The sequence below is a fragment of the Atractosteus spatula genome, chromosome 2 (genome assembly GCF_055471065.1).
Source record: "Atractosteus spatula isolate fAtrSpa1 chromosome 2, fAtrSpa1.hap1, whole genome shotgun sequence".
Classification (NCBI taxonomy): Eukaryota; Metazoa; Chordata; class Actinopteri; order Semionotiformes; family Lepisosteidae; genus Atractosteus; species Atractosteus spatula.
The window spans coordinates 47,783,109-47,793,957 of record NC_142707.1 but is presented as its reverse complement, the minus strand read 5'-3'; positions in this window follow the sequence as shown (position 1 = coordinate 47,793,957).

The following is a 10,849-nucleotide window of genomic DNA, read 5'->3' as shown; positions in this document are numbered from 1 at the left end:
TCTACCTCAGATTTGTTTAATGTTTCTGCTGTTTGGCAAGTGTTTGTTGTGTTCTTAAAATAAAGAGTTGTTTAATTTACCAATTAACTGTCTGGTTTCTTCAACTTTCACTCAGGAGAAAAAATCTGCCATTAAACTTGAAAGAAATAATGATTTGACATTTATCGTGATAATTATCGATATCGACTGATATGAAAATTGTTATAGTGATAATGTTTTTGGCCATATCGTCCAGCAATACTTATACTAGGGTTGAGAGTTAGGAGCACACACTGGCGTAATATAAGGTGAGCCAGTAACTCCGAGTCATGTGTGAGGGTATGACGGAAAGGTTTGCCATCAGCTGTGAGTGGACAAGGCACCAGGAGCTGTGAGTTGTGCTGAGGCAGGGGTGCAAGGTTGAGGTGACCGTGGTGATTAGTTGTGTATTATACTGTAAGGTTTATGTGTGTGACGCAGTCTGAATTGGAGGCTGCAGGTGGACATGAAGTCCAAGGGCTGTCTGACGGAATAGGGACACTCACAGTACCTCAGTAAGGCTACAGTTGAGATGAAAACGATCCTAAGATTTTCTTACCTGAGTGTAATACAACTCGTGTCCTAGAGTTACCCTGATGAGGGGACAAGAGACATCACTTTTCTCGGAGGATGTGAAGTGAAAGCGAAAGAAATGCAAGAAGTTTCCCAACGAGCTTTCACAGGCCTGTCAGTCATCGTGGACACGCCCAGAGAATACCCTTAGTGTTGTTGCCCGGTGTGGCCTCACATCATGAACAGCCTGATTTTATATTTGGACAACATGTTCATATAGTGAATTAAATATGGAGCATGCAGTTGACTGTAATCACTGTTAAACCAAAGGGAAAATAAAATGAAAATGAGTAACATTTTTCTTCTTTGGAAAAAAACATGGGTAAAACATTATGCACAAACGTTTGGGAGATTTTTCTAAGAAGGCAGCAATAATATCTGCAAATGTCTATCTCATCCTTATTATATGTGCATTAAAATGTTCCAAAAGTATGTTTCATATTTCCTGAATGTCTGCTTTTAATTATATTGTCTAATTCCTTACTGGAGTTTTTTTATTTTCAGAAGAAATTCATAGCTGAACATCTTCAGTGCTGTTTTACCTCCTCCTGTTTTTCTGTTTAATAAATGATGAGAGTTGTGTGCCTGCCATTTAGTGATTAATTTCAATAATTTCCCCGGGCTCCAAGATATACAGTAAGTTCAGTAGGGCTGCACATTTATTTATAGCATCTAAGACATTTATTAAGGGGACAAAATGGGAGACAAGATTCATCCAACCTAAATGAATTCCAAAATAAATGAAATCTAAGATCTTAAAATGAAATGGAAAAGAAAATTGCATATTCCTAGATTCATAATTATTAATTTTAAAAGGACTTCAAATTGGGTTGTGGAACCCCAGTTCCCATGGTTATAAAAAATTGTGATGATTAGGATTTCTAAATGAGTGTCGGAGAACAGGAAAAGGAATGGCCGGAAAAGTGTTTGATGCTGAAGACAGCTTTAAATGGACGTGTGCAAGACGTGTCACCGTACCAGTGGTGAATAACGGATCTGTCGATTTTCATCTATAAACTGTGCGCCAGACACTTCTTGTTCCTGTTCCGGATCCCGTTCCGGATTTTAACCCTGTCTTGTCTAGGATGGATCACCCGGTTTTTGGACTTTGGACTGCACCCCGGATTTCCCGTTTTGGACTTCCCTGGACTAGTTGCCTTCGCCACGCCCCCTGTCTGTCAACCCGTCCTAATCCTGCTGTTCCTTCCCCTGATGTCCTTCTCCACTTAAATCCAGATTATACTGTCTGCATAGGGTCCCAAACTAAGCTTCACTGGAGCCTGGACCGGCTCCCGTTACACATAAGGATAATTGGTAGGAGGAATAGGGCAGTACAAAAGGAATGATTGAGGTGTCTAATTTGAAGTACTGTAATAAATGAGTAGAGAGTTCAGGGTATTCTGATATTCTGAAGATAAGCGTTTCACGAGAAGGTGATGCAGGGGAACAGAGAAAAGATACTGGAATTTAACTTCTGAATAGGGATGAATGAGCAGACTCAATCAGTGCTGCATGTGCTTCCAGAGGTTTGAAATCAGAAATTATAGAATAAGTCCACAATCTGGTTTGAGTTACTGGGAATATGTGAAGTTGCAAAATACTGTATGAATTAGTTACAGTTAAAAACACCTGAGAAGGTTCAGGATATGCTGAGATTTAGAGTGCCATTTATTTATAACATGTGCTATAGATACAGTATACCGTTTGAGATGATAAAAATGGTGAAACCTCAAAGAAGACCTCCAATGACAATAGCGTAGAGATCGCAATGCAATGCAATGAAATCCAAAGCAGGAATTTGAGTTAATAAGGTCAGGGGGTCTGGCATCATAATCCTCTATAAATAAGCACCAAAGTCTATGGAGGGTGCGGCGTTTCTGAAAGGCTGGAAGCATTTGCTATATAAAAAAATTAAGGCATTCCATTATTCCGGGAGCAAGTGCTAACAATCTGTACTTTGCCTTGCAGTTCGCATTCAGCATATCATGGGACCAGAGATGCTCCAGAAGAAGCAAGGTGGAGAAGAGGCCTGTCAGCAGCTGGGACGCTGTGGGGGACAAGCCAGCTGGCTGACTGGCAGGGAAGCAGCAGCTCTGAAAACCATATTAAATGAAGGAGCACATTTGAGGGATGATGTGTATTTTAGGTGACCGAGGAGGGATTACAGCTTGGGTTTTGAACAAGAGCAAGAGAGAAGGAAAGTGGTGAAAAGTTGTTTGTGACAATGATTCACATAAAGCAGTGGTTCTCAAACTGTGGTACGCGTACCGGCAGTGGTACGTGGAGTGCCGCCAAGTGGTACGCCAAATGACCCTGGAACTGTGTCGTGTGTGCTGAAAAATCGGGACGGGTTTTCATATTTTGTATTTTAATACGTGTCGAATACGCAGCCTACGTACTACGATACAGTGCGCGCTAATACTTCAGTGGACACAAGAGATACTCTGTAATTCTATACCACTCTATAGGAATGCGTGCTATGGATGCAAGTGACCAATTGTATTTAAGAAAAGCTACTGTATCTCCAGCAAATAGGGAGAAAGGAGAATGTGCGTGATTTTGGAACAATGCCAACATTGTTAACACAGGAATGCATAGAAATACGTGCTACGAACGCAGGTAATCTTGTGAGCACACGAAAGCGTGATAACAGAAAAATATTCAAGAACTGTTCTAATTTGAGAAAAATACACCGAGCGTCTCTGTGTTTCGCTCCCATGCGCATGAAATAAAAACTTTAAATAAATAGGGAAATAAAAACGGAAACGCGGAAAAATGCAAGCTTGAGTATTGCTAAAGCAGGTAAGCTACACTATTTTTGAAGAACCTTATTTACCGTTGGCAAAAGAGCTGACACATATTATGTGTAGTGAAAAAGCTGCTAAACAGCTCGACCTGCTGCCCCCCCCGAAAGACACAGTCATTCATAGAATTATTGAAATGAAGGATTATATCAAAAGTACACTGATAGAGCGCGTTAAGATGAGTTTTTCACTGCAATTAGATGAGTCTGTAGTCGATTTGGCCAATTTGCTCATTAACGTTAGATACGAGTTTGAGGGCATGTCCCATGAAGACTTTCTGTTCTGTAAACCGCTACCAACAGGAACTACAGGAGAGCACATATTTCAGCTTCTGAATGAATTTATCGTAGAGAATGGCCTCGACTGGATAAAATGCGTCTGAGTTTGTACAGACGGTACTAGAGCAATGACAAGCCGACATAACGGTGTAGTTGCACGAATTAGATAGGTTGCTCCAGAAATTAATGTACGCATTACAACATCCACCACGAGACCTTTGCCGTCAAGAAAATGCCTGACGATTTAAAATCTGTTAGACTCTGTTGTGAATTGTATCAAGGCTCGAAAAATTAATTCACATCTGCTTTGCTCAACTAAACAGGCTCACCACTCTCACTGAAATGGTGCTTTTTTATTAGTTGTTGTTAATGTTTTTTTTCTGTAAAACACTTTGAGAAGCCACCTTTAAAGGTGCTATATCAAATAAAGTTTATTATTATAATATTTATTATATGTGTGTGTGTGAGTGTGTGTGCACGCACACTCATGTTGGTCATTGAGAATTTCTGGGGTTCCTATGAGATGATGACTTGTAGGTGGTACTTGGATGCTTTGGTTGGATTAGGGGTGGTACTTGGTCCAAAAAGTTTGAGAACCACTGACATAAAGCATTAGAATCAAGGACTATTCACAGAAACTTGATGAAAATGGCAGGACCTAAAGATTTCTTTGCACTGAATGTAACTCCAAAGTTCGACAAAGCAGGGGGCGTGAAGAAAGTGTCGATGGGAAGAAAGGAGGAAAGGAGGAGAACACAGAGGGCCTTGTTAGGGATTCGGTATGAGAGACCGAACCAGTGAGTGAACCCACTTGCAGGAGCGAACAAAGCCAAGCCGTAATCCGAAAGCAAGCCGTAATCGTAGGAACGAGCCGAGAGTCCAGGGGAAGCCAGATATCCGAAAGGGAACGAGTACCGAAGCCGAAGCGTGATCTGAAGTCGTAGTCAGTAGAGCAATCCGATAATCCAGGGGTAGCCAGTGATCCGAAACAGAGCGAAAGTAACCAAGCCAAACCGAGATCCGAAAAGCCGAAGTCCAAAGGGAAAAAAACGCAAACCGAAAGCCAAGACGAACACAGAGTAGAAGTAGCGCAACCAGGAAGCTCGAACGGAAAAACCAATACTGAGCAACGAGGTAGGGAAGGACAGGTGTTTAAGTAGGATGAGACGGGGGTGTGGTGGTGAATGGGAAAACTAATACAGTAGGTGAACAGATGGATAGGGGCTATGCCTACTTCTGCCTCCTCCGTTGCCGGGAGGCAGGGATCGTAACATTACCCCCCCCCTCTACGGGCGGCTCCTGACGCCCTAACGGGACGATCCGGGAAGTTAAGGTGGAAGTCTTGGATGAGGTTGGGGTCCAGAATATCCTTCTCCGAAACCCATGAGCGCTCCTCCGGACCGTAGCCTTCCCAATCGACGAGATATTGTAGGGATCCACGAGACCATCGGGAATCCAGGATTTTATTGACCGTGTAAGCAGGGAGTCCATCAATTACTCGAGGCGGTGGGGGTTTTTGTTGCGGTTTAGACAGGGTGGATCTGTGAAAGGGTTTAAGGAGGGAAACATGGAAAGTAGGGTGGATCCGAAGGGTAGGAGGCAAGGCCAGCCGGTAAGTTACTGGGGTAATCTGGGCGAGGACACGAAAAGGACCAATGTACCTGGGAGCAAGCTTGCCAGAAGGTTGCTTAAGAGGAAGGTTACGAGTAGATAACCAAACAAACTGACCACGTCGAAGTCTGGGTGGGATACGACGGCGCCGATCAGTTACCTTCTTCTGCTGAGCTGAGGTGCGAAGAAGGGTGGCTTTGGCCTTCCTCCAGAAGGTCTTCAGGTTAGAGATGTAGTCCTGAACCGAAGGTACCTCTGTGTTGGGGTGGGAGTCAGGGATCAGAGGAGGCTGATAACCTAAGGCACACTTAAAGGGAGACATGCCAGTAGATGTGGTATACAAACTGAGGGCCCCTATCTGAAACAATATCCTTAGGGATGCCATGCAGTCGGAAGATATGCTGTACAAACAATTCTGCTAGTTCTCGAGCTGTAGGTAAAGATGGTAGGGGAATAAAATGAGCAGATTTGGAGAAACGGTCTACCACTACCATAATAGTCGTGTGTCCATGGCTGGGTGGAAGGTCAGTAACAAAATCTACTGAGAGGTGGGTCCAAGGACGATCCGGGATGGGTAAGGGTTGAAGTAGGCCCGCTGCCCTCATCCGGGAAGACTTCATTTGGGAACAGATAGAGCAGGCCTGGACATACTCCTTGATATCCTTAGCCATAGTTGGCCACCAGAAGTCTCTGGAGATGAAATCCAAGGTATGGTGGACTCCAGGGTGTCCAGCGAAGCGGGAGTCATGACCCCATTGTAAAACTGCCGATTGGACGGGATGAGAGACAAATAACTTGTCCTGAGGACACTGAGGAGGTACCGTCTGCCCAACCAAGGCTCGTCGGACAATCACCTCAATGTCCCATCTTACCGCAGCCAGGAACTTACCAGACGGAATGATGGGTTCTGGAATCAATTCGGCCTCAGGGGGTCATGGATCCGTGAGAGGGCGTCTGCTTTTTCTTAGAACCTGGAGTGTAGGTGATCAAGAAATTAAACCTGGAAAAAAAAAGGGACCACCTAGCCTGGCGAGGACAAAGACGTTTGGCCGACTGCAGGTACTCCAGGTTTTTGTGATCTGTGTAAATCAAAAAAGGGTGATGAGCACCCTCTAACCAGTGCCTCCATTCCTCCAATGCCAGCTTAATGGCCAAGAGCTCACGGTTACCCACGTCATAGTTCATTTGGGCAGGGGATAACTTCTTAGAGAAGAAGGCACAGGGATGAAGAATCTGTTTTTCTCCATGACGTTGAGAGAGAACAGCCCCCACCCCATGGCCAGAGGCATCCACTTCGACTACAAAAGGCAAAGTTGGATCAGGGTGTCTTAGGATGGGGGCTGTTGTGAACAGGTGTTTCAGACGCTGAAATGCTTCTTCGGCTTGAGGGGTCCATTTGCCTTGTCTTGGTCCTTTACGGGTCAAGGAGGTTATGGGAGTGACCACCGAGCTGAAGTTTCGAATAAACTTCCTGTAAAAATTAGCAAAGCCGAGAAATCGTCGAATGTGTTTGAGGTTCTTGGGTGTGGGCCAATCAGTAATCGCCGAGACTTTACTCGAATCCATTTCCACACCCTCTGGAGAGATGACGTAACCTAAAAAATGAAACCTCGAAGCATGGAAGGTACACTTCTCCAGTTTGACATATAGTTTATTCTTGATGAGCCGGGAGAGTACTTCTCTGACATGGAGAACATGATCCTGGAAGGAATCAGAAAAAAATAGAATGTCATCTAGATAGACCAAGACAAATCTTTGTAGGAGATCACGAAAGATGTCATTAATAAAAGACTGAAACACCGCTGGGGCATTAACCAAACCAAAGGGCATGACCAAATATTCGTAATGTCCATGGGTCGTCATGAAGGCCGTCTTCCACTCGTCCCCTTCCCGAATGCGGATTAGATTATAGGCCCCTTTTAAATCCAGTTTAGTGAAGACTTTGGCTCCATGCACCGACTCAAGTGCTGCTGGAATTAGAGGCAAAGGGTACCGATTCTTGATTGTGATCTCATTGAGGCCACGATAGTCGATGCAGGGACGAAGCCCACCATCCTTCTTTTCCACGAAAAAAAAAACTGGCACATGCTGGTGAAGTGGATGGACGTATAAGTCCAGCCTTCAGAGAATCCTGTATGTAGACTTTCAGGGCCTCAGACTCAGAATTGGAGAGCGGAAAAATACGACCTTTAGGAGGGATAGTACCTGGCAAAAGGTCAATGGCACAATCATAAGGTCGATGAGGTGGGAGGGCCAAGGCCTCCTGCTCATTAAAGGCTTCCTGTAGATCGGAATATTGAGGGGGTATGGTAGGAACCCCTGAAGGGGACATCGCCGTGAGTGCAATTCGTACTGGTAGACGACAGCAATCTTTAATACATCTGGGTCCCCAAGCTAAAATTTCTTTTCGGGACCAAGAAATGTTAGGGTCATGCTGTTGTAGCCACGGAAAGCCTAGCACCAGAGGATGTGTTGGGGTCTCAAGGAGATAAAACCAGTTGTCTTCCACATGGGTGGCGCCAATCTGCAAGCTTATAATTTCAGTTTGCCATCTAATAAGTCCTGGAGATACGGGGGAGCCGTCGATCGATTGAACACGAAGTGGTGTAGTCACCGGGGTCAAGGGTAATTTCCAAGTTCGAGCGATGGAGGCGTCAATAAAGTTTCCTGCCTTTCATTACCCCAGAATAGTGTAGAACGAATAAAAAATCCAGAGGAAAACTGAGGGGATTGAGAAATCTCACTCACCTTAGGAACTTGAGAAGGTGAGCTGCGCCTCAAGGATGAGTATGAGGCAGGGCAGGCCGCTTTAAAGTGTCCTAATTTCCCACAGTACATGCAGCGACCCTCTCGTTGGCGCCTCTCTCGTTCTTCAGGGGTTAACTGGGTGCGGGCTACTTCCATAGGTTGATCTGAGTCGAAAGATCTGATAGGAGATAGCCGAGGAGCCTTTAATATTGGGGTCCGAGATCTTTCAGCACTCCTTTGACGAATTCTGATATCCAATTCCAACATTTGTGAAATTACTTCCTCCAAGGTACTGCCCAATTGCGGCATATTTACCAGACGGTCCTTTATTTCTTCACTGAGTCCTTGACGGAAAAGAAAAATAAGGACCTCGTCGTTCCAGTGAGTCTCCGCTGCTGCTACTTGAAAATCTATAGCATAGTCTTGTACAGACCGGCGGCCCTGGTGGATGGAGGAGAGGCGGAAGGCAGAGTCTTGACCAACTACGGGATGACAAAAAACCCCCTTTAATTTTCCTAAAAAGAGATCATAATCCTGAATTTCAGGAGCCCCGCGATCAAGCAGAGCAGTAGCCCATTCCAAAGCGCGGCCTGTTAGCAGTGAAACTATGAAGGCGATCTTGTCCTGAGGAGAAAAAAAAGTTTCCGGATGGAGCCTGAAAACCAGCGCACACTGTGCTAAGAAGCCCCGACATTTCGTAGGGTTGCCGTCAAACCTGTCAGGTGGAGTTAGTGGAAGAGGCCGAGGGGCAGGTGTAGGAGCTGGCGGGGGCGGAGCCGAAGCGGCAGCTCCAGCGTTGCTTCCTCTATTGCCGATGGGCGGCATTGCAGACAGGTTCGCAGAGATCTGTTGGACAGAAGCCTGGAGCTGGAGTAAGGCTTGTCCGTGCTGATCCAGAGCCGAGCGAATCTCCTCTTGCTCCGCTGGGTCCATGTTAAATGGCTCAGTATTCTGTTAGGGATTCGGTACGAGGGACCGAACCAGTGAGTGAACCCACTTGCAGGAGCGAACAAAGCCAAGCCGTAATCCGAAAGCAAGCCGTAATCGTAGGAACGAGCCGAGAGTCCAGGGGAAGCCAGATATCCGAAAGGGAACGAGTACCGAAGCCGAAGCGTGATCCGAAGTCGTAGTCAGTAGAGCAATCCGATAATCCAGGGGTAGCCAGTGATCCGAAACAGAGCGAAAGTAACCAAGCCAAACCGAGATCCGAAAAGCCGAAGTCCAAAGGGAAAAAAACGCAAACCGAAAGCCAAGACGAACACAGAGTAGAAGTAGCGCAACCAGGAAGCTCGAACGGAAAAACCAATACTGAGCAACGAGGTAGGGAAGGACAGGTGTTTAAGTAGGATGAGACGGGGGTGTGGTGGTGAATGGGAAAACTAATAGGTGAACAGATGGATAGGGGCTACGCCTACTTCTGCCTCCTCCGTTGCCGGGAGGCAGGGATCGTAACAGGCCTCTGACATTGTAATCAAAGGTTGTGTGCTTCCATGACAGTCAAATGTAAGACAAATTGTGAAATAATATTTATTTCACCAGCACACCATAATGAGGTAACAGAGGTTAGGTTTGATAGGCATAATATTAGTGATGCTGGCTTTTCATCATCTTGTGGCTTCGATCAGGCATTTATCGTGTTTAATGGTTGCATAGTATAGAGAATTGTTTAGACTCAAGGGGTGCAGATAAGGGCATTCTGTGTTTGGCACTGGCTCTTCCATGACCCTATATTGAATTAAGCAGTTAGAAAATAGATATACTGTATGGATGGATAAGGGTGTTCTGAGGTGGTGTAAGAGGAACTGCCGAGTTCAGCATAAAGTATGAGGATGAGGAAGAAGGAATAGTAGTGGAGGCACTTGTAAATAAGGTTCCTGGACACATTGTGGATTTATTCTGCTGACCCACTGTGTCCAAATAAATAGGGTGTAGGACAACAAGAGAAAATTAGAAGATATGAGAAGAAGAAAGAATTTAGCTGGTTAGGACAATGAAAAGGGGGAGGAAGGGTTAAAGAAAGAATATAAAGGATGAGCATAAAACGCAGGATGTGGGGAGGACCTGCAGGCGTGGAGTTAATTGTGATTTGAAGGTGAATTGCCATGCCATAGGTAAATGGTGTGGCAGGAGCAGGGTGAGTGGTTGGAGGAGCCATGGGTGTTATGGTATGTTAATGAGTGTATGCAACTCATTCGGCCAGTCCTAAAAGAGGGATCGCCCCTGTTGTTCTGTTGTATACAGTAGTTGTCAATAAAGTTCTGTTCATGTTCCTCCACACCAGGGGAATGTGCTTGCTCCCACATGAAACACAACATGTTGTCAGGAGTAGCTTGACCTGCTTTCAGCCAACTGTCATCAGAAGCATATGTCAAAGGAGATACTAGGAGAAGACAGAATTAAATACTGTTCTTTTTTCTCACTCTTTAAAAAAGTTACTGAGAGCTAACGGTCCAGTACCATCTAGAACCTGAATGCAGCTGCTAGTCAATGCAGGTAGGCTGCACCCATATTGATACTTCGTAAGTTATTAAGGGACCAGAGTGTAGGAAATGGTACAGAATCCCAGACAAACCACTAAAAAAAAGAGAAAAAGCACTCAGAGACATAAGGAAACAATAAGCACATTTAAAAACAATTAAAATGAAGCAATTTCCTGCATCCACAAATCAAATTAGACCTCCAGAGATATCTGAATTTGCAAAGCTTGTGGAATTTGAGAGATAGCTTAGATGCTATCAAACAGAAGTAACAAATAACTTAGCTTAGGACACTCATTAAGAAAACAAAACTCATACGCTGGATGTGTGACAGAACTGA